Source organism: Somniosus microcephalus, chromosome 23, assembly GCF_052327205.1.
Source record: "Somniosus microcephalus isolate GS21.2 chromosome 23, FLI_Smic_1.0, whole genome shotgun sequence".
NCBI classification, from domain to species: Eukaryota; Metazoa; Chordata; class Chondrichthyes; order Squaliformes; family Somniosidae; genus Somniosus; species Somniosus microcephalus.
In genome coordinates, this window is record NC_141009.1 from 61,990,927 (window position 1) to 62,013,752 (window position 22,826).

The following is a 22,826-nucleotide window of genomic DNA, read 5'->3' on the forward strand; positions in this document are numbered from 1 at the left end:
CTGTCTGTACCCAGCTCCATTCCCCAGAGTCTGATTCTACCCAGCTCCATTCCCCAGACTCTGTCTGTACCCAGCTCCATTCCCCAGACTCTGTCTGTACCCAGCTCCATTCCCCAGTCTGTCTGTACCCAGCTCCATTCCCAGCATCTGCCTGCACCCAGCTCTGTTCGAAAAAGTCAGTCTGTACCCAGTTCCATTCCCAGAGTCTGCTTTACTCAGCTCCATTCCCCAGCTCCATTCCCAGAGTCTGTCTGAACACAGCTCCATTCCCAGAGTCTGTCTGAACACAGCTCCATTCCCTAGTCTGTCTGTATCCAGCTCTATTCCCAGAGTCTGTCTGTACCCAATTCCATTTCGCAGACTGTCTACGCCCAGTTCCATTCCCCAGAGCCTGCCTGTACCCAGCTCCATTCCCAGAGTCTGCCTGTACCCAGCTCCATTTCCCCAGAGTCTGTCTGTACCCAGCTCCATTCCCCAGAGTCTGACTGTACCCAGCTCCATTCCCAGAGTCTTCCTGTATCCAGCTCCATTCCCAGTGTCTGTCTGTACCCAGCTCCATTCCCAGAGTCTGTCTCTACCCAGTTCCATTTCCCAGAGTCTGTCTGTACTCAGCTCCATTCCCCAGAGTCTGTCTGTACCCAGCTGTATTTCCCTGAGTCTGTCTGTACCAAGCTCCATTCCCAGATTATGTATGTACACAGCTCCATTCCCAGAGTCTTTCTGTAAAGAGCTCCATTCCCAGTATCTGTCTGAACCCAGCTCTGATCCCAAATTCTGTCTGTACCCAGCTCCATTCCCACTGTCTGTCTGTACCCAGCTCCATTCCCCAGAGTCTGTCTGTACCCAACTCCATTTCACAGACTGTCTGTGCCCAGTTCCATTCCCCAGTCTGTCTGTAACCAGCTCCATTCCCCAGGGGTTGTCTGTACTCAGCTCTCTTCCCAGAGTCTGCCTGTACCCAGCTCCATTCCCAGAGTCTGCCTCTAACCAGCTCCATTTCCCGCAGTCTGTCTGTACCCAGCTCCAATTGCCAGTCTTCCTGTATCCAGCTCCCTTCCCCAGAGTCTGTCTGCACCCAGCTCCATTTCCCGGAGTCTGTCTGCACCCAGCTCCATTCCCCAGTCTGTCTGTACCCAGCTCCGTTCCCAGAGTCTGTCTGTACCCAGCTCCATTCCCCAGAGTCTGCCTGTACACAGCTCCATTCCCAGTGTCTGTCTGTACCCAGCTCCATTCCCCAGTCCGTCTGTACCCAACTCCATTCCCCAGAGTCTCTCTGTACCCAGCTCCATTCTCCAGAGTCTGTCTCTACCCAGCTCCATTCCCCAGAGACTGTCTGTACCCAGCTCCATTCCCCAGTCTGTCTGTACCCAACTCCATTCCCCAGAGTCTGTCTGTACCCAGCTCCATTCCCCAGAGTCTGTCTGTACCCAGCTCCATTCCCCAGAGTCTGTCTGTACCCAAGTCCTTTCCCCAGTGTCTGTCTGTACCCAGCTCCATTCCCCAGTCTGTCTGTACCAAACTCCATTCCCAGTGTCTGTCTGTTCCCAACTCCATTCCCCGGAGTCTGTCTGTACCCAGCTCCATTCCCCAGAGTCTGTCTGTACCCAGCTCCATTCCCCAGAGACTGTCTGTACCCAGCTCCATTCCACGGGGTCTGTCTGTACCCAGCTCCATTCCCAGTGTCTGTCTGTACCCAGCTCCATTCCCAGAGTCTGTCTGTACCCAACACCATTCCCCAGAGTCTGTCTGTACCCAGCTCCATTCCCCAGAGACTGTCTGTACCCAGCTCCATTCCCCAGAGACTGTCTGTACCCAGCTCCATTCCCCGGAGTCTGTCTGTACTGTCGGTACCCAGCTCCATTCCCAGAGTCTGGCTGTACCCAGCTCCATTCCCCTGCTCCATTCCCAGAGTCTGTCTGAACACAGCTCCATTCCCAGAGGCTGTCTGTACCCAGCTCCATTCCCAGAGTCTGTCTGTACCCAGCTCGATTCCCCAGACTCTGTCTCCACCCGGCTCCATTCCCCAGAGTCAGTTTGTACCCAGCTCCATTCCCCAGAGTCTGCCTGTACCCAGCTCCATTCCCAGAATCTGTCTGTACGCAGCTCCATTCCCCAGAGTCTGTCTGTACCCAGCACCATTTCCCAGATTCTGTCTGTACCCAGCTCCATTCCTAGAGTCTTCCTGTATCCAGATCCATTCCCAGTGTCTGTCTGTACCCAGCTCCACTCCTAGAGTCTTCCTGTATCCAGCTCCATTCCCAGTGTCTGTCTGTACCCAGCTCCATTTCCCAGAGTCTGTCTGTACTCAGTTCCATTCCCCAAAGTCTGTCTGCATGCAGCTCCATTCCCCAGAGTCTGTCTGCACCCAGCTGAATTTCCCAGAGTCTGTCTGTACCAAGCTCCATTCCCAGAGTCTGTCTGTACACAGCTCCATTCCCAGAGTCTTTCTATAAAGAGCTACATTCCCAGAATCTGTCTGAACCCAGCTCTGATTGCAAATTCTGTCTGTACTCAGCTCCATTTCGCAGACTGTCTGTGCCCAGTTCCATTCCCCAGTCTGTCTGTACCCAGCTCCATTCCCCAGGGGTTGTCTGTACTCAGCTCTCTTCCCAGAGTCTGCCTGTACCCAGCTCCATTCCCAGAGTCTGTCTGTATCCAGCTCGATTCCCCAGAGTCTGTCTGCACCCAGCTCCATTTCCCGGAGTCTGCCTGCACCCAGCTCCATTCCCCAGTCTGTCTGTATCCAGCTCCATTCCCCAGTCTGTCTGTGCCCAGCTCCGTTCCCAGAGTCTGTCTGTACCCAGCTTCATTCCCCAGAGTCTGCCTGTACACAGCTCCATTCCCAGTGTCTGTCTGTACCCAGCTCCATTCCCCAGTCCGTCTGTACCCAACTCCATTCCCCAGAGTCTGCCTGGCCCCAGCTCCATTCCCCAGAGTCTGTCTGTACCCAGCGCCATTCACCAGAGTCTGTCTGTACCCAGCTCCATTCCCCAGTCTGTCTGTACCCAACTCCATTTCCCAGAGTCTGTACCCAGCTCCATTCCCCAGAGTCTGTCTGTATCTATCTCCATTCCCCAGAGTCGGTTTGTACCCAACTCCATTCCCCAGTGTCTGTCTGTACCCAGCTCCATTCCCCAGTCTGTCTGTACCCAACTCCATTCCCAGAGTCTGTCTGTGCACACCTCCATTCCCAGAGTCTGTCTCTACCCAGTTCCATTTCCCAGAGTCTGTCTGTACTCCGCTCCGTTCCCCAGAGTCTGTCTGTACCCAGCTCTGTTCCCAAAGTCTGTCTGTACCGAGTTCCATTCCCAGAGTCTGGCTGTACCAAGCTCCATTCCCAGAGGCTGTCTGAACACAGCTCCATTCCCCCAGTCTGTCCGTACCCAGCTCCATTCCCAGAGTCTGTCTGTACCCAGCTCCATTCCCCAGAGTCTGATTCTACCCAGCTCCATTCCCCAGACTCTGTCTGTACCCAGCTCCATTCCCCAGACTCTGTCTGTACCCAGCTCCATTCCCCAGTCTGTCTGTACCCAGCTCCATTCCCAGCATCTGCCTGCACCCAGCTCTGTTCGAAAAAGTCAGTCTGTACCCAGTTCCATTCCCAGAGTCTGCTTTACTCAGCTCCATTCCCCAGCTCCATTCCCAGAGTCTGTCTGAACACAGCTCCATTCCCAGAGTCTGTCTGAACACAGCTCCATTCCCTAGTCTGTCTGTATCCAGCTCTATTCCCAGAGTCTGTCTGTACCCAATTCCATTTCGCAGACTGTCTACGCCCAGTTCCATTCCCCAGAGCCTGCCTGTACCCAGCTCCATTCCCAGAGTCTGCCTGTACCCAGCTCCATTTCCCCAGAGTCTGTCTGTACCCAGCTCCATTCCCCAGAATCTGACTGTACCCAGCTCCATTCCCAGAGTCTTCCTGTATCCAGCTCCATTCCCAGTGTCTGTCTGTACCCAGCTCCATTCCCAGAGTCTGTCTCTACCCAGTTCCATTTCCCAGAGTCTGTCTGTACTCAGCTCCATTCCCCAGAGTCTGTCTGTACCCAGCTGTATTTCCCTGAGTCTGTCTGTACCAAGCTCCATTCCCAGATTATGTATGTACACAGCTCCATTCCCAGAGTCTTTCTGTAAAGAGCTCCATTCCCAGTATCTGTCTGAACCCAGCTCTGATCCCAAATTCTTTCTGTACCCAGCTCCATTCCCACTGTCTGTCTGCACCCAGCTCCATTCCCCAGAGTCTGTCTGTACCCAACTCCATTTCACAGACTGTCTGTGCCCAGTTCCATTCCCCAGTCTGTCTGTAACCAGCTCCATTCCCCAGGGGTTGTCTGTACTCAGCTCTCTTCCCAGAGTCTGCCTGTACCCAGCTCCATTCCCAGAGTCTGCCTCTAACCAGCTCCATTTCCCGCAGTCTGTCTGTACCCAGCTCCAATTGCCAGTCTTCCTGTATCCAGCTCCCTTCCCCAGAGTCTGTCTGCACCCAGCTCCATTTCCCGGAGTCTGTCTGCACCCAGCTCCATTCCCCAGTCTGTCTGTACCCAGCTCCGTTCCCAGAGTCTGTCTGTACCCAGCTCCATTCCCCAGAGTCTGCCTGTACACAGCTCCATTCCCAGTGTCTGTCTGTACCCAGCTCCATTCCCCAGTCCGTCTGTACCCAACTCCATTCCCCAGAGTCTCTCTGTACCCAGCTCCATTCTCCAGAGTCTGTCTCTACCCAGCTCCATTCCCCAGAGACTGTCTGTACCCAGCTCCATTCCCCAGTCTGTCTGTACCCAACTCCATTCCCCAGAGTCTGTCTGTACCCAGCTCCATTCCCCAGAGTCTGTCTGTACCCAGCTCCATTCCCCAGAGTCTGTCTGTACCCAAGTCCTTTCCCCAGTGTCTGTCTGTACCCAGCTCCATTCCCCAGTCTGTCTGTACCAAACTCCATTCCCAGTGTCTGTCTGTTCCCAACTCCATTCCCCGGAGTCTGTCTGTAACCAGCTCCATTCCCCAGAGTCTGTCTGTACCCAGCTCCATTCCCCAGAGACTGTCTGTACCCAGCTCCATTCCACGGGGTCTGTCTGTACCCAGCTCCATTCCCAGTGTCTGTCTGTACCCAGCTCCATTCCCAGAGTCTGTCTGTACCCAACACCATTCCCCAGAGTCTGTCTGTACCCAGCTCCATTCCCCAGAGACTGTCTGTACCCAGCTCCATTCCCCAGAGACTGTCTGTACCCAGCTCCATTCCCCGGAGTCTGTCTGTACTGTCGGTACCCAGCTCCATTCCCAGAGTCTGGCTGTACCCAGCTCCATTCCCCAGCTCCATTCCCAGAGTCTGTCTGAACACAGCTCCATTCCCAGAGGCTGTCTGTACCCAGCTCCATTCCCAGAGTCTGTCTGTACCCAGCTCGATTCCCCAGACTCTATCTCCACCCGGCTCCATTCCCCAGAGTCAGTTTGTACCCAGCTCCATTCCCCAGAGTCTGCCTGTACCCAGCTCCATTCCCAGAATCTGTCTGTACCCAGCTCCATTCCCCAGAGTCTGTCTGTACCCAGCACCATTTCCCAGAGTCTGTCTGTACCCAGCTCCATTCCTAGAGTCTTCCTGTATCCAGATCCATTCCCAGTGTCTGTCTGTACCCAGCTCCACTCCTAGAGTCTTCCTGTATCCAGCTCCATTCCCAGTGTCTGTCTGTACCCAGCTCCATTTCCCAGAGTCTGTCTGTACTCAGTTCCATTCCCCAAAGTCTGTCTGCATGCAGCTCCATTCCCCAGAGTCTGTCTGCACCCAGCTGAATTTCCCAGAGTCTGTCTGTACCAAGCTCCATTCCCAGAGTCTGTCTGTACACAGCTCCATTCCCAGAGTCTTTCTGTAAAGAGCTACATTCCCAGAATCTGTCTGAACCCAGCTCTGATTGCAAATTCTGTCTGTACTCAGCTCCATTTCGCAGACTGTCTGTGCCCAGTTCCATTCCCCAGTCTGTCTGTACCCAGCTCCATTCCCCAGGGGCTGTCTGTACTCAGCTCTCTTCCCAGAGTCTGCCTGTACCCAGCTCCATTCCCAGAGTCTGTCTGTATCCAGCTCGATTCCCCAGAGTCTGTCTGCACCCAGCTCCATTTCCCGGAGTCTGCCTGCACCCAGCTCCATTCCCCAGTCTGTCTGTATCCAGCTCCATTCCCCAGTCTGTCTGTGCCCAGCTCCGTTCCCAGAGTCTGTCTGTACCCAGCTCCATTCCCCAGAGTCTGCCTGTACACAGCTCCATTCCCAGTGTCTGTCTGTACCCAGCTCCATTCCCCAGTCCGTCTGTACCCAACTCCATTCCCCAGAGTCTGCCTGGCCCCAGCTCCATTCCCCAGAGTCTGTCTGTACCCAGCGCCATTCACCAGAGTCTGTCTGTACCCAGCTCCATTCCCCAGTCTGTCTGTACCCAACTCCATTTCCCAGAGTCTGTACCCAGCTCCATTCCCCAGAGTCTGTCTGTATCTATCTCCATTCCCCAGAGTCTGTTTGTACCCAACTCCATTCCCCAGTGTCTGTCTGTACCCAGCTCCATTCCCCAGTCTGTCTGTACCCAACTCCATTCCCAGTGTCTGTCTGTTCCCAACTCCATTCCCCAGAGTCTGTCTGTACCCAACTCCATACCCCGGAGTCTGTCTGTACCCAGCTCCATTTCCCAGAGACTGTCTGTACCCAGCTCCATTCCCCGGAGTCTCTCTGTACCCAGCTCCATTCCCATAGTCTGACTCTACCCAGCTCCATTCCCAGAGTCTGTCTGTACCCAGCTCCATTTCCCATAGCCTGTCTGTAACCAGCTCCATTTCCCGCAGTCTGTCTGCACCCAGCTCCATTCCCAGCATCTGTCTGTGCCCAGTTCCATCCCCAGCATCTGCCTGTACCCAGCTCTGTTCCCAAAGGCTGTCTGTACCGAGTTCCATTCCCAGAGTCTGGCTGTACCCAGCTCCATTCCCAGAGGCTGCTGAACACAGCTCCATTCCCAGAGTCTGTCTGTACCCAGCTCCATTCCCAGAGTCTGTCTGTACCCAGCTCCATTCCCCAGAGTCTGACTCTACCCAGCTCCATTCCCCAGACTCTGTCTGTACCCAGCTCCATTCCCCATACTCTGTTTCTACCCAGCTCCATTCCCCAGTCTCTCTGTACCCAGCTCCATTCCCCGCATCTGTCTGTGCCCAGCTCCATCCCCAGAGCCTGCCTGTACCCAGCTCTGTTCCGAAAGGCTGTCTGTACCCAGCTCTGTTCCCAAAGGCTGTCTGTACCCAGTTCCATTCCCAGAGTCTGGCTGTACTCAGCTCCATTCCCCAGCTCCATTCCCAGAGTCTGTCTGAACACAGCTCCATTCCCAGAGTCTGTCTGAACACAGCCCCATTCCTCAGTCTGTCTGTATCCAGCTCTATTCCCAGAGTCTGTCTGTACCCAACTCCATTTCGTAGACTGTCTGCGCCCAGTTCCATTCCCCAGAGTCTGCCTGTACCCAGCTCCATTCCCAGAGTCTGCCTGTACCCAGCTCCATTTCTCCCGAGTCTGCCTGTACCCAGCTCCATTCCCCAGAGTCTGTCTGTACCCAGGTCCATTCCCACAGTCTGTCTGTACCCAGCTCCATTCCCCAGAGTCTGTCTACACCCAGCTGCTTTTCCCGGAGTCTGTCTGTACCAAGCTCCATTCCCAGAGTCTGTCTGTACACAGCTCCATTCCCAGAGACTTTCTGTAAAGAGCTCCATTCCCGGAATCTCTCTGAACCCAGTTCCATTCCCATAGTCTGACTCTACCCGGCTCCATTCCCCAGAGTCTGTCTGTACCCAGCTCCATTCCCCAGTCTTCCTGTATCCAGGTCCATTCCAAGTGTCTGTCTGTACCCAGCTCCATTCCTAGAGTCTGTCTGTACCCAGCTCCATTCCCCAGTCTTCCTGTATCCAGCTCCATTCCCAGAGTCTGTCTGTCTCTAGCTCCATTCCCCAGAGTCTCTGTACCCAGCTCCATTCCCCAGAGACTTTCTGTACCCAGCTCCATTCCCCGGAGTCTGTCTGTACCCAGCTCCATTCCCAGTGTCTGTCTGTACCCAGCTCCATTCCCAGAGTCTGTCTATTCTTAGTTCCATTCCCAGAGTCTGGCTTTACCCAGCACCATTCCCCAGCTCCATTCCCAGAGTCAGTCTGAACACAGCTCCATTCCCAGAGTCTGTCTGTACCCAGCACCATTCCCAGACTCTGTCTGTACCCAGCTCCATTCCCCAGTCTGTCTGTACCCAGCTCCATTCCCAGCATCTGTCTGTGCCCAGCTCCATCCCCAGAGTCTGCCTGTACCCAGCTCTGTTCCCAAAGTCTGTCTGTACCCAGTTCCATTCCCAGAGTCTGGCTCTACTCAGCTCCATTCCCCAGCTCCATTCCCAGAGTCTGTCTGAACACAACTCCATTCCCAGAGTCTGTCTGAGCACAGCTCCATTCCCCAGTCTGTCTGCATCCAGCTCTATTCCCAGAGTCTGTCTGTACCCAACTCCATTTCGCAGACTGTCTGTGCCCAGTTCCATTCCCCAGAGTCTGCCTGTACCTGGCTCCATTCCCAGAGTCTGCCTGCACCCAGCTCCATTTCTCCAGAGTGTGTCTGTACCCAGCTCCATTCCCCAAAATCTGACTGTACCCAGCTCCATTCCCCAGAGTCTGTCTGTACCCAGGTCCATTCCCAGAGTCTGACTATACCCAGCTCCATTCCCCAGAGTCTGTCTGTACCCAGCTCCATTCCCCAGAGTCTGTCTGTACCCAGCTCCATTCCCCAAAGTCTGACTGTACTCAGCTCCATTCCCCAGAGTCTGTCTGTACCCAGGTCCATTCCCAGAGTCTGACTATACCCAGCTACATTCCCCAGAGTCTGACTGTACCCAGCTCCATTCCCCAGAGTCTGTCTGTACCCAGCTCCATTCCCCAGTCTGTCTGTACCCAGTTCCATTCCCAGAGTCTGTCTGTACCCAGATCCATTCCCAGAGTCTGTCTATACCCAGGTCGATTCCCAGAGTCTGACTATACCCAGCTGCATTCCCCAGAGTCTGTCTGTGCCCAGCTCCATTCCCCAGTCCGTCTGCACCCAGTTCCATTCCCAGAGTCAGTCTGCACCCAGATCCATTCCCAGAGTCTGTCTGTTCCCAGTTCCATTCCCAGAGTCTGTCTGTACCCACTTCCATTCCCATCGTCTGACTCTACCCGGCTCCATTCCCCAGAGTCTGTCTGTACCCAGCTCCATTTCCCAGAATCTGTCTGTTCCCATCTCCATTCCCAGAATCTGCCTGTACCCAGCTCCATTCCCCAGAGTCTGTCTGTACCCAGCTCCATTCCTAGAGTCTTCCTGTATCCAGCTCCATTCCCCGGAGTCTGTCTGTACCCAGCTCCATTCCCAGAGTCTGTCTGTACCCAGCTCCATTCCCAGAGTCTGTCTGTACCCAGCTCCATTCCCAGAGTCTGTCTGTACCCAGCTCCATTCCCAGAGTCTGTCTGTACCCAGCTCCATTCGCAGAGTCTGTCTGTACCCAGCTCCATTCCTAGAGTCTTCCTGTATCCAGCTCCATTCCCAGTGTCTGTCTGTACCCAGCTCCATTCCCAGAGTCTGTCTGTACTCAGCTCCATTCCCCAGAGTCTGTCTGCACCCAGCTGCATTTCCCAGATACTCTCTGTACCAAGCTCCATTCCCAGAGTCTGTCTGTACACAGCTCCATTCCCAGAGTCTTTCTGTAAAGATCTACATTCCCAGAATCTGTCTGAACCCAGCTCTGATTGCAAATTCTATCTGTACCCAGCTCCATTCCCCAGAGTCTGTCTGTACCCAGCGCCATTCCCCAGTGTCTGTCTGTACCCAGCTCCATTCCCCAGTCTGTCTGTACCCAACTCCATTCCCAGTGTCTGTCTGTTCCCAACTCCATTCCCCAGAGTCTGTCTGTACCCAACTCCATACCCCGGAGTCTGTCTGTACCCAGCTCCATTTCCCAGAGACTGTCTGTACCCAGCTCCATTCCCCGGAGTCTCTCTGTACCCAGCTCCATTCCCATAGTCTGACTCTACCCAGCTCCATTCCCAGAGTCTGTCTGTACCCAGCTCCATTTCCCATAGCCTGTCCGTAACCAGCTCCATTTCCCGCAGTCTGTCTGCACCCAGCTCCATTCCCAGCATCTGTCTGTGCCCAGTTCCATCCCCAGCATCTGCCTGTACCCAGCTCTGTTCCCAAAGGCTGTCTGTACCGAGTTCCATTCCCAGAGTCTGGCTGTACCCAGCTCCATTCCCAGAGGCTGCTGAACACAGCTCCATTCCCAGAGTCTGTCTGTACCCAGCTCCATTCCCAGAGTCTGTCTGTACCCAGCTCCATTCCCCAGAGTCTGACTCTACCCAGCTCCATTCCCCAGACTCTGTCTGTACCCAGCTCCATTCCCCATACTCTGTTTCTACCCAGCTCCATTCCCCAGTCTCTCTGTACCCAGCTCCATTCCCCGCATCTGTCTGTGCCCAGCTCCATCCCCAGAGCCTGCCTGTACCCAGCTCTGTTCCGAAAGGCTGTCTGTACCCAGCTCTGTTCCCAAAGGCTGTCTGTACCCAGTTCCATTCCCAGAGTCTGGCTGTACTCAGCTCCATTCCCCAGCTCCATTCCCAGAGTCTGTCTGAACACAGCTCCATTCCCAGAGTCTGTCTGAACACAGCCCCATTCCTCAGTCTGTCTGTATCCAGCTCTATTCCCAGAGTCTGTCTGTACCCAACTCCATTTCGTAGACTGTCTGCGCCCAGTTCCATTCCCCAGAGTCTGCCTGTACCCAGCTCCATTCCCAGAGTCTGCCTGTACCCAGCTCCATTTCTCCCGAGTCTGCCTGTACCCAGCTCCATTCCCCAGAGTCTGTCTGTACCCAGGTCCATTCCCACAGTCTGTCTGTACCCAGCTCCATTCCCCAGAGTCTGTCTACACCCAGCTGCTTTTCCCGGAGTCTGTCTGTACCAAGCTCCATTCCCAGAGTCTGTCTGTACACAGCTCCATTCCCAGAGACTTTCTGTAAAGAGCTCCATTCCCGGAATCTCTCTGAACCCAGTTCCATTCCCATAGTCTGACTCTACCCGGCTCCATTCCCCAGAGTCTGTCTGTACCCAGCTCCATTCCCCAGTCTTCCTGTATCCAGGTCCATTCCAAGTGTCTGTCTGTACCCAGCTCCATTCCTAGAGTCTGTCTGTACCCAGCTCCATTCCCCAGTCTTCCTGTATCCAGCTCCATTCCCAGAGTCTGTCTGTCTCTAGCTCCATTCCCCAGAGTCTCTGTACCCAGCTCCATTCCCCAGAGACTTTCTGTACCCAGCTCCATTCCCCGGAGTCTGTCTGTACCCAGCTCCATTCCCAGTGTCTGTCTGTACCCAGCTCCATTCCCAGAGTCTGTCTATTCTTAGTTCCATTCCCAGAGTCTGGCTTTACCCAGCACCATTCCCCAGCTCCATTCCCAGAGTCAGTCTGAACACAGCTCCATTCCCAGAGTCTGTCTGTACCCAGCACCATTCCCAGACTCTGTCTGTACCCAGCTCCATTCCCCAGTCTGTCTGTACCCAGCTCCATTCCCAGCATCTGTCTGTGCCCAGCTCCATCCCCAGAGTCTGCCTGTACCCAGCTCTGTTCCCAAAGTCTGTCTGTACCCAGTTCCATTCCCAGAGTCTGGCTCTACTCAGCTCCATTCCCCAGCTCCATTCCCAGAGTCTGTCTGAACACAACTCCATTCCCAGAGTCTGTCTGAGCACAGCTCCATTCCCCAGTCTGTCTGCATCCAGCTCTATTCCCAGAGTCTGTCTGTACCCAACTCCATTTCGCAGACTGTCTGTGCCCAGTTCCATTCCCCAGAGTCTGCCTGTACCTGGCTCCATTCCCAGAGTCTGCCTGCACCCAGCTCCATTTCTCCAGAGTGTGTCTGTACCCAGCTCCATTCCCCAAAATCTGACTGTACCCAGCTCCATTCCCCAGAGTCTGTCTGTACCCAGGTCCATTCCCAGAGTCTGACTATACCCAGCTCCATTCCCCAGAGTCTGTCTGTACCCAGCTCCATTCCCCAGAGTCTGTCTGTACCCAGCTCCATTCCCCAAAGTCTGACTGTACTCAGCTCCATTCCCCAGAGTCTGTCTGTACCCAGGTCCATTCCCAGAGTCTGACTATACCCAGCTACATTCCCCAGAGTCTGACTGTACCCAGCTCCATTCCCCAGAGTCTGTCTGTACCCAGCTCCATTCCCCAGTCTGTCTGTACCCAGTTCCATTCCCAGAGTCTGTCTGTACCCAGATCCATTCCCAGAGTCTGTCTATACCCAGGTCGATTCCCAGAGTCTGACTATACCCAGCTGCATTCCCCAGAGTCTGTCTGTGCCCAGCTCCATTCCCCAGTCCGTCTGCACCCAGTTCCATTCCCAGAGTCAGTCTGCACCCAGATCCATTCCCAGAGTCTGTCTGTTCCCAGTTCCATTCCCAGAGTCTGTCTGTACCCACTTCCATTCCCATCGTCTGACTCTACCCGGCTCCATTCCCCAGAGTCTGTCTGTACCCAGCTCCATTTCCCAGAATCTGTCTGTTCCCATCTCCATTCCCAGAATCTGCCTGTACCCAGCTCCATTCCCCAGAGTCTGTCTGTACCCAGCTCCATTCCTAGAGTCTTCCTGTATCCAGCTCCATTCCCCGGAGTCTGTCTGTACCCAGCTCCATTCCCAGAGTCTGTCTGTACCCAGCTCCATTCCCAGAGTCTGTCTGTACCCAGCTCCATTCCCAGAGTCTGTCTGTACCCAGCTCCATTCCCAGAGTCTGTCTGTACCCAGCTCCATTCGCAGAGTCTGTCTGTACCCAGCTCCATTCCTAGAGTCTTCCTGTATCCAGCTCCATTCCCAGTGTCTGTCTGTACCCAGCTCCATTCCCAGAGTCTGTCTGTACTCAGCTCCATTCCCCAGAGTCTGTCTGCACCCAGCTGCATTTCCCAGATACTCTCTGTACCAAGCTCCATTCCCAGAGTCTGTCTGTACACAGCTCCATTCCCAGAGTCTTTCTGTAAAGATCTACATTCCCAGAATCTGTCTGAACCCAGCTCTGATTGCAAATTCTATCTGTACCCAGCTCCATTCCCCAGAGTCTGTCTGTACCCAGCGCCATTCCCCAGTGTCTGTCTGTACCCAGCTCCATTCCCCAGTCTGTCTGTACCCAACTCCATTCCCAGTGTCTGTCTGTTCCCAACTCCATTCCCCAGAGTCTGTCTGTACCCAACTCCATACCCCGGAGTCTGTCTGTACCCAGCTCCATTTCCCAGAGACTGTCTGTACCCAGCTCCATTCCCCGGAGTCTCTCTGTACCCAGCTCCATTCCCATAGTCTGACTCTACCCAGCTCCATTCCCAGAGTCTGTCTGTACCCAGCTCCATTTCCCATAGCCTGTCTGTAACCAGCTCCATTTCCCGCAGTCTGTCTGCACCCAGCTCCATTCCCAGCATCTGTCTGTGCCCAGTTCCATCCCCAGCATCTGCCTGTACCCAGCTCTGTTCCCAAAGGCTGTCTGTACCGAGTTCCATTCCCAGAGTCTGGCTGTACCCAGCTCCATTCCCAGAGGCTGCTGAACACAGCTCCATTCCCAGAGTCTGTCTGTACCCAGCTCCATTCCCAGAGTCTGTCTGTACCCAGCTCCATTCCCCAGAGTCTGACTCTACCCAGCTCCATTCCCCAGACTCTGTCTGTACCCAGCTCCATTCCCCATACTCTGTTTCTACCCAGCTCCATTCCCCAGTCTCTCTGTACCCAGCTCCATTCCCCGCATCTGTCTGTGCCCAGCTCCATCCCCAGAGCCTGCCTGTACCCAGCTCTGTTCCGAAAGGCTGTCTGTACCCAGCTCTGTTCCCAAAGGCTGTCTGTACCCAGTTCCATTCCCAGAGTCTGGCTGTACTCAGCTCCATTCCCCAGCTCCATTCCCAGAGTCTGTCTGAACACAGCTCCATTCCCAGAGTCTGTCTGAACACAGCCCCATTCCTCAGTCTGTCTGTATCCAGCTCTATTCCCAGAGTCTGTCTGTACCCAACTCCATTTCGTAGACTGTCTGCGCCCAGTTCCATTCCCCAGAGTCTGCCTGTACCCAGCTCCATTCCCAGAGTCTGCCTGTACCCAGCTCCATTTCTCCCGAGTCTGCCTGTACCCAGCTCCATTCCCCAGAGTCTGTCTGTACCCAGGTCCATTCCCACAGTCTGTCTGTACCCAGCTCCATTCCCCAGAGTCTGTCTACACCCAGCTGCTTTTCCCGGAGTCTGTCTGTACCAAGCTCCATTCCCAGAGTCTGTCTGTACACAGCTCCATTCCCAGAGACTTTCTGTAAAGAGCTCCATTCCCGGAATCTCTCTGAACCCAGTTCCATTCCCATAGTCTGACTCTACCCGGCTCCATTCCCCAGAGTCTGTCTGTACCCAGCTCCATTCCCCAGTCTTCCTGTATCCAGGTCCATTCCAAGTGTCTGTCTGTACCCAGCTCCATTCCTAGAGTCTGTCTGTACCCAGCTCCATTCCCCAGTCTTCCTGTATCCAGCTCCATTCCCAGAGTCTGTCTGTCTCTAGCTCCATTCCCCAGAGTCTCTGTACCCAGCTCCATTCCCCAGAGACTTTCTGTACCCAGCTCCATTCCCCGGAGTCTGTCTGTACCCAGCTCCATTCCCAGTGTCTGTCTGTACCCAGCTCCATTCCCAGAGTCTGTCTATTCTTAGTTCCATTCCCAGAGTCTGGCTTTACCCAGCACCATTCCCCAGCTCCATTCCCAGAGTCAGTCTGAACACAGCTCCATTCCCAGAGTCTGTCTGTACCCAGCACCATTCCCAGACTCTGTCTGTACCCAGCTCCATTCCCCAGTCTGTCTGTACCCAGCTCCATTCCCAGCATCTGTCTGTGCCCAGCTCCATCCCCAGAGTCTGCCTGTACCCAGCTCTGTTCCCAAAGTCTGTCTGTACCCAGTTCCATTCCCAGAGTCTGGCTCTACTCAGCTCCATTCCCCAGCTCCATTCCCAGAGTCTGTCTGAACACAACTCCATTCCCAGAGTCTGTCTGAGCACAGCTCCATTCCCCAGTCTGTCTGCATCCAGCTCTATTCCCAGAGTCTGTCTGTACCCAACTCCATTTCGCAGACTGTCTGTGCCCAGTTCCATTCCCCAGAGTCTGCCTGTACCTGGCTCCATTCCCAGAGTCTTCCTGCACCCAGCTCCATTTCTCCAGAGTGTGTCTGTACCCAGCTCCATTCCCCAAAATCTGACTGTACCCAGCTCCATTCCCCAGAGTCTGTCTGTACCCAGGTCCATTCCCAGAGTCTGACTATACCCAGCTCCATTCCCCAGAGTCTGTCTGTACCCAGCTCCATTCCCCAGAGTCTGTCTGTACCCAGCTCCATTCCCCAAAGTCTGACTGTACTCAGCTCCATTCCCCAGAGTCTGTCTGTACCCAGGTCCATTCCCAGAGTCTGACTATACCCAGCTACATTCCCCAGAGTCTGACTGTACCCAGCTCCATTCCCCAGAGTCTGTCTGTACCCAGCTCCATTCCCCAGTCTGTCTGTACCCAGTTCCATTCCCAGAGTCTGTCTGTACCCAGATCCATTCCCAGAGTCTGTCTATACCCAGGTCGATTCCCAGAGTCTGACTATACCCAGCTGCATTCCCCAGAGTCTGTCTGTGCCCAGCTCCATTCCCCAGTCCGTCTGCACCCAGTTCCATTCCCAGAGTCAGTCTGCACCCAGATCCATTCCCAGAGTCTGTCTGTTCCCAGTTCCATTCCCAGAGTCTGTCTGTACCCAGCTCCATTTCCCAGAATCTGTCTGTTCCCATCTCCATTCCCAGAATCTGCCTGTACCCAGCTCCATTCCCCAGAGTCTGTCTGTACCCAGCTCCATTCCTAGAGTCTTCCTGTATCCAGCTCCATTCCCCGGAGTCTGTCTGTACCCAGCTCCATTCCCAGAGTCTGTCTGTACCCAGCTCCATTCCCAGAGTCTGTCTGTACCCAGCTCCATTCCCAGAGTCTGTCTGTACCCAGCTCCATTCCCAGAGTCTGTCTGTACCCAGCTCCATTCGCAGAGTCTGTCTGTACCCAGCTCCATTCCTAGAGTCTTCCTGTATCCAGCTCCATTCCCAGTGTCTGTCTGTACCCAGCTCCATTCCCAGAGTCTGTCTGTACTCAGCTCCATTCCCCAGAGTCTGTCTGCACCCAGCTGCATTTCCCAGATACTCTCTGTACCAAGCTCCATTCCCAGAGTCTGTCTGTACACAGCTCCATTCCCAGAGTCTTTCTGTAAAGATCTACATTCCCAGAATCTGTCTGAACCCAGCTCTGATTGCAAATTCTATCTGTACCCAGCTCCATTCCCCAGAGTCTGTCTGTACCCAGCGCCATTCACCAGAGTCTGTCTGTACCCAGCTCCTTTCCCCAGTCTGTCTGTACCCAACTCCATTCCCCAGAGTCTGTCTGAACCCAGCTCCATTCCCCAGAGTCTGTCTGTACCTAGCTCCATTCCCCAGAGTCTGTTTGTACCCAACTCCATTCCCCAGTGTCTGTCTGTACCCAGCTCCATTCCCCAGTCTGTCTGTACCCAACTCCATTTCCAGTGTCTGTCTGTTCCCAAGTCCATTCCCCAGAGTCTGTCTGTACCCAGCTCCATTCCCCAGGGTCTGTCTGTACCCAACTCCATTCCCCGGAGTCTGTCTGTACCCAGCTCCATTCCCCAGAGACTGTCTGTACCCAGCTCCATTCCCCGGAGTCTGTCTGTACCCAGCTCCATTCCCAGAGTCTGTCTATTCCCAGTTCCATTCCCAAGTCTGTCTGTACCCAGCTCCATTCCCATAGTCTGACTCTACCCAGCTCCATTCCCAGAGTCTGTCTGTACCGAACTCCATTCCCAGAGGCTGTCTGAACACAGCTCCATTCCCAGAGTCTGTCTGTACCCAGCTCCATTCCCAGAGTCTGTCTGTACCCAGCTCCAGTCCCCAGACTCTGTCTGTACCCAGCTCCATTCCCCAGTCTGTCTGTACCCAGCTCCACTCCCAGCATCTGTCTGTGCCCAGCTCCATCCCTAGAGTCTGCCTGTACCCAGCTCTGTTCCCAAAGGCTGTCTGTACCCAGTTCCATTCCCAGATTCTTGCTGTACTCAGCTCCATTCCCCAGCTCCATTCCCAGAGTCTGTCTGAACACAGCTCCATTTCCAGAGTCTGTCTGAACACAGCTACATTCCCCAGTCTGTCTGTATCCAGCTCTATTCCCAGAGTCTGTCTGTACCCAACTCCACTTCGTAGACTGTCTGCGCCCAGTTCCATTCCCCAGAGTCTGCCTGTACCCAGCTCCATTTCCCCAGAGTCTGTCTGTACCCAGCTCCAGTCCCCAGAGTCTGACTGTACCCAGCTCCATTCCCCAGAGTCTGCCTGTACCCAGCTCCACTCCCAGCATCTGTCTGTGCCCAGCTCCATCCCTAGAGTCTGCCTGTACCCAGCTCTGTTCCCAAAGGCTGTCTGTACCCAGTTCCATTCCCAGAGTCTTGCTGTACTCAGCTCCATTCCCCAGATCCATTCCCAGAGTCTGTCTGAACACAGCTCCATTTCCAGAGTCTGTCTGAACACAGCTACATTCCCCAGTCTGTCTGTATCCAGCTCTATTCCCAGAGTCTGTCTGTACCCAACTCCACTTCGTAGACTGTCTGCGCCCAGTTCCATTCCCCAGAGTCTGCCTGTACCCAGCTCCATTTCCCCAGAGTCTGTCTGTACCCAGCTCCAGTCCCCAGAGTCTGACTGTACCCAGCTCCATTCCCCAGAGTCTGCCTGTACCCAGTTCCATTCCCAGAGTCTGTCTGTTCGCAGCATCATTCCCAGAGTCTGTCTCTACCCAGTTCCATTCCCCAGAGTCTGCCTGTACACAGCTCCATTCCCAGAGTCTGTCTGTACCCAGCTCCATTCCCAGAGTCTGTCTATTCCCAGTTCCATTCCCAGAGTCTTTCTGTACCCAGTTCCATTCCCAGAGTCCGTCTGTACCCAGCTCCATTCCCACAGTCTGTCTGTACCCAGCTCCATTCCCAGAGTCTGTCTGTGCACACCTCCATTCCCAGAGTCTGTCTCTACCCAGTTCCATTTCCCAGAGTCTCTCTGTACTCCGCTCCGTTCCCCAGAGTCTGTCTGTACCCAGCTCTGTTCCCAAAGTCTGTCTGTACCGAGTTCCATTCCCAGAGTCTGGCTGTACCAAGCTCCATTCCCAGAGGCTGTCTGAACACAGCTCCATTCCCCCAGTCTGTCCGTACCCAGCTCCATTCCCAGAGTCTGTCTGTACCCAGCTCCATTCCCCAGAGTCTGATTCTACCCAGCTCCATTCCCCAGACTCTGTCTGTACCCAGCTCCATTCCCCAGACTCTGTCTGTACCCAGCTCCATTCCCCAGTCTGTCTGTACCCAGCTCCATTCCCAGCATCTGCCTGCACCCAGCTCTGTTCGAAAAAGTCAGTCTGTACCCAGTTCCATTCCCAGAGTCTGCTTTACTCAGCTCCATTCCCCAGCTCCATTCCCAGAGTCTGTCTGAACACAGCTCCATTCCCAGAGTCTGTCTGAACACAGCTCCATTCCCAAGTCTGTCTGTATCCAGCTCTATTCCCAGAGTCTGTCTGTACCCAATTCCATTTCGCAGACTGTCTACGCCCAGTTCCATTCCCCAGAGCCTGCCTGTACCCAGATCCATTCCCAGAGTCTGCCTGTACCCAGCTCCATTTCCCCAGAGTCTGTCTGTACCCAGCTCCATTCCCCAGAATCTGACTGTACCCAGCTCCATTCCCAGAGTCTTCCTGTATCCAGCTCCATTCCCAGTGTCTGTCTGTACCCAGCTCCATTCCCAGAGTCTGTCTCTACCCAGTTCCATTTCCCAGAGTCTGTCTGTACTCAGCTCCATTCCCCAGAGTCTGTCTGTACCCAGCTGTATTTCCCTGAGTCTGTCTGTACCAAGCTCCATTCCCAGATTATGTATGTACACAGCTCCATTCCCAGAGTCTTTCTGTAAAGAGCTCCATTCCCAGTATCTGTCTGAACCCAGCTCTGATCCCAAATTCTGTCTGTACCCAGCTCCATTCCCACTGTCTGTCTGTACCCAGCTCCATTCCCCACAGTCTGTCTGTACCCAACTCCATTTCACAGACTGTCTGTGCCCAGTTCCATTCCCCAGTCTGTCTGTAACCAGCTCCATTCCCCAGGGGTTGTCTGTACTCAGCTCTCTTCCCAGAGTCTGCCTGTACCCAGCTCCATTCCCAGAGTCTGCCTCTAACCAGCTCCATTTCCCGCAGTCTGTCTGTACCCAGCTCCAATTGCCAGTCTTCCTGTATCCAGCTCCCTTCCCCAGAGTCTGTCTGCACCCAGCTCCATTCCCCAGTCTGTCTGTATCCAGCTCCATTCCCCAGTCTGTCTGTACCCAGCTCCATTTCCCGGAGTCTGTCTGCACCCAGCTCCATTCCCCAGTCTGTCTGTATCCAGCTCCATTCCCCAGTCTGTCTGTACCCAGCTCCGTTCCCAGAGTCTGTCTGTACCCAGCTCCATTCCCCAGAGTCTGCCTGTACACAGCTCCATTCCCAGTGTCTGTCTGTACCCAGCTCCATTCCCCAGTCCGTCTGTACCCAACTCCATTCCCCAGAGTCTCTCTGTACCCAGCTCCATTCTCCAGAGTCTCTCTCTACCCAGCTCCATTCCCCAGAGACTGTCTGTACCCAGCTCCATTCCCCAGTCTGTCTGTACCCAACTCCATTCCCCAGAGTCTGTCTGTACCCAGCTCCATTCCCCAGAGTCTGTCTGTACCCAGCTCCATTCCCCAGAGTCTGTCTGTACCCAAGTCCTTTCCCCAGTGTCTGTCTGTACCCAGCTCCATTCCCCAGTCTGTCTGTACCAAACTCCATTCCCAGTGTCTGTCTGTTCCCAACTCCATTCCCCGGAGTCTGTCTGTACCCAGCTCCATTCCCCAGAGTCTGTCTGTACCCAGCTCCATTCCACGGGGTCTGTCTGTACCCAGCTCCATTCCCAGTGTCTGTCTGTACCCAGCTCCATTCCCAGAGTCTGTCTGTACCCAACACCATTCCCCAGAGTCTGTCTGTACCCAGCTCCATTCCCCAGAGACTGTCTGTACCCAGCTCCATTCCCCAGCTCCATTCCCAGAGTCTGTCTGAACACAGCTCCATTCCCCAGCTCCATTCCCAGAGTCTGTCTGAACACAGCTCCATTCCCAGAGGCTGTCTGTACCCAGCTCCATTCCCAGAGTCTGTCTGTACCCAGCTCAATTCCCCAGACTCTGTCTCCACCCGGCTCCATTCCCCAGAGTCAGTTTGTACCCAGCTCCATTCCCCAGAGTCTGCCTGTACCCAGCTCCATTCCCAGAATCTGTCTGTACCCAGCTCCATTCCCCAGAGTCTGTCTGTACCCAGCACCATTTCCCAGAGTCTGTCTGTACCCAGCTCCATTCCTAGAGTCTTCCTGTATCCAGATCCATTCCCAGTGTCTGTCTGTACCCAGCTCCATTTCCCAGAGTCTGTCTGTACTCAGTTCCATTCCCCAAAGTCTGTCTGCATGCAGCTCCATTCCCCAGAGTCTGTCTGCACCCAGCTGAATTTCCCAGAGTCTGTCTGTACCAAGCTCCATTCCCAGAGTCTGTCTGTACACAGCTCCATTCCCAGAGTCTTTCTGTAAAGAGCTACATTCCCAGAATCTGTCTGAACCCAGCTCTGATTGCAAATTCTGTCTGTACTCAGCTCCATTTCGCAGACTGTCTGTGCCCAGTTCCATTCCCCAGTCTGTCTGTACCCAGCTCCATTCCCCAGGGGTTGTCTGTACTCAGCTCTCTTCCCAGAGTCTGCCTGTACCCAGCTCCATTCCCAGAGTCTGTCTGTATCCAGCTCCATTCCCCAGAGTCTGTCTGTACCCAGCTCCATTTCCCAGAATCTGTCTGTTCCCATCTCCATTCCCAGAATCTGCCTGTACCCAGCTCCATTCCCCAGAGTCTGTCTGTACCCAGCTCCATTCCTAGAGTCTTCCTGTATCCAGCTCCATTCCCCGGAGTCTGTCTGTACCCAGCTCCATTCCCAGAGTCTGTCTGTACCCAGCTCCATTCCCAGAGTCTGTCTGTACCCAGCTCCATTCCCAGAGTCTGTCTGTACCCAGCTCCATTCCCAGAGTCTGTCTGTACCCAGCTCCATTCGCAGAGTCTGTCTGTACCCAGCTCCATTCCTAGAGTCTTCCTGTATCCAGCTCCATTCCCAGTGTCTGTCTGTACCCAGCTCCATTCCCAGAGTCTGTCTGTACTCAGCTCCATTCCCCAGAGTCTGTCTGCACCCAGCTGCATTTCCCAGATACTCTCTGTACCAAGCTCCATTCCCAGAGTCTGTCTGTACACAGCTCCATTCCCAGAGTCTTTCTGTAAAGATCTACATTCCCAGAATCTGTCTGAACCCAGCTCTGATTGCAAATTCTATCTGTACCCAGCTCCATTCCCCAGAGTCTGTCTGTACCCAGCGCCATTCACCAGAGTCTGTCTGTACCCAGCTCCTTTCCCCAGTCTGTCTGTACCCAACTCCATTCCCCAGAGTCTGTCTGAACCCAGCTCCATTCCCCAGAGTCTGTCTGTACCTAGCTCCATTCCCCAGAGTCTGTTTGTACCCAACTCCATTCCCCAGTGTCTGTCTGTACCCAGCTCCATTCCCCAGTCTGTCTGTACCCAACTCCATTTCCAGTGTCTGTCTGTTCCCAAGTCCATTCCCCAGAGTCTGTCTGTACCCAGCTCCATTCCCCAGGGTCTGTCTGTACCCAACTCCATTCCCCGGAGTCTGTCTGTACCCAGCTCCATTCCCCAGAGACTGTCTGTACCCAGCTCCATTCCCCGGAGTCTGTCTGTACCCAGCTCCATTCCCAGAGTCTGTCTATTCCCAGTTCCATTCCCAAGTCTGTCTGTACCCAGCTCCATTCCCATAGTCTGACTCTACCCAGCTCCATTCCCAGAGTCTGTCTGTACCGAACTCCATTCCCAGAGGCTGTCTGAACACAGCTCCATTCCCAGAGTCTGTCTGTACCCAGCTCCATTCCCAGAGTCTGTCTGTACCCAGCTCCAGTCCCCAGACTCTGTCTGTACCCAGCTCCATTCCCCAGTCTGTCTGTACCCAGCTCCACTCCCAGCATCTGTCTGTGCCCAGCTCCATCCCTAGAGTCTGCCTGTACCCAGCTCTGTTCCCAAAGGCTGTCTGTACCCAGTTCCATTCCCAGATTCTTGCTGTACTCAGCTCCATTCCCCAGCTCCATTCCCAGAGTCTGTCTGAACACAGCTCCATTTCCAGAGTCTGTCTGAACACAGCTACATTCCCCAGTCTGTCTGTATCCAGCTCTATTCCCAGAGTCTGTCTGTACCCAACTCCACTTCGTAGACTGTCTGCGCCCAGTTCCATTCCCCAGAGTCTGCCTGTACCCAGCTCCATTTCCCCAGAGTCTGTCTGTACCCAGCTCCAGTCCCCAGAGTCTGACTGTACCCAGCTCCATTCCCCAGAGTCTGCCTGTACCCAGCTCCACTCCCAGCATCTGTCTGTGCCCAGCTCCATCCCTAGAGTCTGCCTGTACCCAGCTCTGTTCCCAAAGGCTGTCTGTACCCAGTTCCATTCCCAGAGTCTTGCTGTACTCAGCTCCATTCCCCAGATCCATTCCCAGAGTCTGTCTGAACACAGCTCCATTTCCAGAGTCTGTCTGAACACAGCTACATTCCCCAGTCTGTCTGTATCCAGCTCTATTCCCAGAGTCTGTCTGTACCCAACTCCACTTCGTAGACTGTCTGCGCCCAGTTCCATTCCCCAGA